This window comes from Desmodus rotundus, chromosome X, assembly GCF_022682495.2.
Source record: "Desmodus rotundus isolate HL8 chromosome X, HLdesRot8A.1, whole genome shotgun sequence".
NCBI lineage: Eukaryota > Metazoa > Chordata > Mammalia > Chiroptera > Phyllostomidae > Desmodus > Desmodus rotundus.
Genome location: NC_071400.1, coordinates 66,615,332 through 66,620,898, shown reverse-complemented (window position 1 = coordinate 66,620,898; position 5,567 = coordinate 66,615,332).

The following is a 5,567-nucleotide window of genomic DNA, read 5'->3' as shown; positions in this document are numbered from 1 at the left end:
TTTCAGTTCATTTATATTTCAAATGTGGGTATGTGGGGTCCTTTTCTCCCAAAGTCCCTTTTATTCATCTATCTCATTTCATTTATTGAGCTTTACACATATACATTCATGTATTCGCTTGTTTGCTCAGTCATTTAGCCCATATTTCTTCGTTTCCTTCTGCCGTTTTTTTGCTTTAGCAAACATTTATTGCCAGGCACTACTTTAGAGTCTGGGGATAGAGCAGTGGAAAAAATGGACAAAAGTTCCTGCCTTAGTGGAGCTGACATTCTAGGGAGGAGACAGACAAGAAAGAATCAAATAGAAACAAAAGATAGTTACAGATCATGATAAGTGCTATGTGCCAAGGGGAAATGACATTCAGATAAAGTGTTCAGGGAAAGCCACTTGGAGGGGAAGTGACAGTTATGCTGAACCTAAAGAGAGAGGAATCAACCAGGTGAATATTTGGGGGAAGGGCATTCCGGGCAGAGGAAACAGCTAGTGCAAAGGCCCTGAAGTGGGGAAAAGCTTGGCATGAGACTGGGTGTGGTGAATGAGTGGGAGAGCTATTTATTCATTCGCTTATTTATTTTTTTAAAAAACCTGTTCAATTGACACAATACTAGTCAAGAGAGTTCTCGATGGTCAGATTTCCCAACTCTCCATGCACACAATTCACATAGGATCCTAATGGGCAGAATCCCCTCTCAGTATTAGAATTGGGTTCTGCCCAGTTCCCAGTGTAAACCAAGTCTTGGCCAATGGCAATGGAAGAAGCAAAGACTAATCAAATAGATCTGCCCTAAAACCTGGACAAGATGCCATACCTCTGAGTCTCAGTTTCCTTATCTATACAATGAGAATGACAATATGTAACAGATTTCCAACTGGGATCCCACTGGGTCACCCCTCCTTCTCCTTCAAGACTTGCTCTCCAGGAAAAAAAAAGAGCAACTCAAAACCGTCTCTGGTGTTTAAAGCATTTCCAATGAAGTGATTAGAAACTGTTGCACATTAAAGCTTAGAATCGAGGTACCTACCCCTTTCCATTTTTGAAATCTGGTGGATTGAAGGTCTCAGAGAGCCTACCTTTAGAGAAGGAGGAGGGGAGAAAGACCAAGGTGAGGGAGGGCAGGCTTCTTTCATCTGCAAGAGAGTAGAAGAAATTTGGAACCATTGGGGTGCAAGTTGGGGGGTTAGTGGAAGAAGGCAGTGGGGGCAGCTAGGGTAGTGAGGTTGCAGGTGTGGGGAATGGGAGCCGACTTTGCCCCTTAAGAATTCTGCAACAACTGGAGAAGCTGGAGAAGGAGGGAGTCTCAGGTTCCCTTTAATTCTTTTACTATTCTTCATCCCTCACTCCACTTCCCACCCCACCCAGGCCAGGTCCCCAGAACAAGCACCGACTCTAGGAAGGTCTTGTCATACCATTTACCCCCTCCCAACTCACCCCCTCACCCCTGATGAAGCCCTAGAAATCCAGTGTTCTGGGACCCCTTGGACAGGCTTTGTTTTAGAAAAGACCTTACATCACACTATTTCTGAATACCCAGTAGCCCTGGCTAGGGCAGGCACAGGCCTGGGGTAAAAGAATTGACTATGGGTAAGTTGCTTAACTCCTCTGAGCCTCAGTTTTCTCAGTATTTAAAATGAGGATGAACATGCTTATGTCATAGGCTGTAGCCAGAATTAAAGTAGATGCAGACCTAAGTGCCTGGCTCCTTGTAGGCATCTATAAACATTAGCTGCTGCTGCTGCTGCTGCTGCTGCTGTTATTATTGGCTGTCACTGATCCTGAGTCACCATTAATTATAAAATACATGATTATATTTTGTGTATCACTAAGAAAGACAAAAAAAGTACTGCCAATTGAATTATGACCCACCGCTGCTTAAGAGATGCAGCCTGATTTCAGAGATGGTAAAAAATTAAATGCTTCTGGTGCCCTGCCTGGCTATGCTGTTCTTTAACCTGCTTTCTGGTTCCACATATATATTCACTGGTGAAAAGTCGCTCCACCAATCCCCCATGGCCTGTGTACTCTCTGCATGTGTGCTGCACTCCAGTATGAGGTTTGCATTAAAAACTTGTGCAGCTTGGAGAGGATAAAACCCTGTTTTGGTCCTAGCACTGGACTAGGCAATGTACACACTAAGCACTAAATTAATGCTGAATGAACAGACAAGTGGCTCGGAGTAGGACAGAGTAATAAGAGGGAGGTCTCCTGAAAAGGTGCTAGTGCTTTTGAAAGATTCATTTACCAGGTGAGTGGGAGAGCCCACTCCAAGGTCACTGATCTCAGGTTTTGCAGACGAAGAATCTGCCTAAATCCACACAATTTAGTTTATGGAGGAGTTGTGATTTGAACTCAGGTTGTCGGACTACCAGAATCTAGGCCTTTACCAACTCTCCTATATTGTTTGGGGTGGGCCAAGGGATGCTCACCCCAAAACCCCCACATCACCCCTCCAGGCTCAAACAGAAAGAGGTCATGCTTTGATACATCCAACAAGGGATTGATATCTAAAACTTATAAAGAACACATACAACTCAACACCAATAAGCCCAAACAATCCAATTTAAAAATAGGTGGAGGACCTGAATAGACATGTCTCCAAAGAGGACATACAGATGGCCAATAGACATAAGAAAAGATGTTCAACATCACTACTCATGAGAGAAATGCAAAGTAAAACCACAATATCACCCCATACCTGTCAGAATGGCTATTATCCATAAATCAACAAACAACAGGTGTTAGCCAGGATGTAGAAAAAAGGGAACCCTGGTGCACTGTTTAGTGGTAATGCAGATTGGTGCAGCCACTATGGAAAACAGTATGGAGGTTCTTCAAAAAAATTAAAAATGGAACTGCCTATTACTCAGTGATTCCACTTCTGGTATATATCTGAAGGAACCCAAAACACTAATTCGAAAGAATATATGCACCGTTATGTTCATTGCAGTGTTATTTACAAGAGCCAAGCTATGGAAGCTACCCATGTGTCCCTTAATAAATGAGTGGAAAAAGAAGTGGTGGTACATATATACAATGAAATATTACTCAGTCATAAAAAATGAAACCTAACCATTTGTCACAGCATGGATGGACCTAGAGGGTATTATGCTAAGTGAAATAAGTCAGTCAGAGAAAGACAAATATTATACGATTTCACTTATATTTGTAATCTAAAGAACAAAATAAATGAACAAAATTGAAACAGACTCATAGATGCAGAGACCAGACTGATGATTGCCAGAGGGGAAGGGGTTTGAGGAACAGAGTGAAAACGTGAAGGAATTGAGAAGTATAAATTGGTAGTTACAAAATAGTCATGGGGATGTAAAGTACAGCATAGGGAATATAGTCAATGATATTGTAATAACTATGTATGGTGCCGAGTGGGTACAGGAAATATCGGGGGAGCACTTTGTGAGGTGTATGATTGTCTGACCACTGTGCTGTACACCTGAAACTAATACAAAATAACATTGAATTTAAACTGTAATAAAAACCGAAATATTTATATGTGTATATATAGAATACTTACTTTGGAAATGTATACATAGAAAAAAACTGGAAAGGAGCAGGAAAACATTGTGTTTAGGGAGTTTTTTCCTTTTAAAATTCCTTTAACAATATATTCAAATGTTAATTTTTTTAAAAAAGGTCATGCTTTAAACCACTCACATGGGTTGGACAGATCTCTTGGACACCTGGGAGTGGGAGGGTCCTGCCTGCCCCAGAAGACTGGGGACATGTGAGGACTAGCATCGGACTCTGTTCTAGAAGGAATAAGGGAGAGAAGGGGAATCCATGGTGGGACTTATGCTGCTGACTGTTCCACTCATGGCAAGCAGGGGCTGTCAGTTCTCCAAGCAGCTCACAGCTGGGCTGACAGACAAGCAGACAGAACAACCATTTGGTTAACTGTATAACTGTTTGGTTGACTACATAACTCATGGACTGACAAGGAGAGGGGCAGTTTTAGAAACTGACAGTGAGGTTTCCTGATGCTGTACAGTACTGAATACCCAACAATTACAGCCTGCCTGGGACTAACTGGGGCTGGTGGTCTGGCAGTGTAGAAGACCAGAAGCCTCCTGAGGGATTGACATGCTGGCTAACTCCTGACCCATGGTTGGCAGGATGCTGTGGATGGATGACTACTGCTAGGAATCACACCTGGCCCAAGGGAGTGTCTGGATGTTACTGCTGCCTTATGATATGTAAAGGAGGGCTACTCTGAGTGGATTTCAGGCTAGCGGATGGACAGATCTCTGGCTCTTTGATAGGCACCCTGATAGATGGCTGTCTGCCTTGACCAAATCACAGCATGCTTGACAGACCATGTGCTCAGTTGAATGCTGAGCACGGCTATCTGGCTGACTGACAATATGAGGAGCAGACAGAATGAGTCACAGGCCAGCTGACCAACTGAAAGTGCATTGTAGCTGCCTGACTCTATAGCTGTACTATGTTAGAATCACAGCTGCCCTGATGGTTTAGAGCACAGGTGGCAAACACAAGGCCCACGGGCCGAATCTGGCCCTCCACCTTGTATTATCCTGCCTGGCACCTTGTTTCTACCTGGCAGCAGCACCCAGCTCTCGCTTAACTGTTAAGGAGTAGTTACAATTATACAGTTCTAAAATTACATTCGGCCCTTTGAAGGCAACCGTGGGGCTGATGTGGCACCCGGTGAAAATGAGTTTGACACCCCTGGTTTAGAGGGTTCTGTCCAATTTTTCAGGGAGGGGGGTATGCCTCCCTGAGAAAGGACAGGCTGCTGGTCACTGACAGGTGGCGCGGAGGCTTAATGCTACCTTTAGTTGCTGTGACTATTTGCTCTGAAGGAATAAACTATCTGATCATGGCGGGAATGACAGTCGTTGACAAGTGATGGTGGATAGTGTGACTGCCTGACAGGGCTACACGACTTGTTGACAATTCCAGGCAGGTCTGACCTAATTGCAGCCTGCCTGAGGGCATGGGTGGTGGCTGGGGCTTCCTGAGCAGGGATGAGATGACTTCCCCAGGGGGATTCAGAGCAGGTGCCAGGGCAAGCGTAGCAGGAGAAACCGCTGCTGGTGTGACTGCTAATGAGGAAAGGATCCTCTCAGGCAGTGACAGGCTGACTTGACTAGCAGTGTGGCTGTTAGTAAGCACTGCATGTCCGTCTCTAGGGACTTGCCTCTAGCGGGGAGGGCCACGAATGGCTGCTGCTGGTGACTGGTGGTGTAAATCGCGGGTGGGGTCTGACTGTGTAGTTGTGATGACTGACCCTTTGTGTGATTTGAGTCTGGACGGATTTTGAGACTGAGCAGCAGTCTGTGGTCCTGGTCCACCATAGGAGGGGAGTCATGGCCTGCTTCAGGTTAAAATGTGTTGACGGGCTGCCTGACCTGACGGTGGTCATTGGGTCTGACAGAACGAAGAATTTCTGCCTCCCCCCTTGCCCCGGTCTGGCTGGCTGGCTGACAACGGGATTGGCTGATGGCGTGACAGACAGAAAGGCGGATGGACAGGGAACCCAGCAACCTCGGCTGGGGCTGCCGATGCCACCGCCCAGACGCACGCTCGTAAG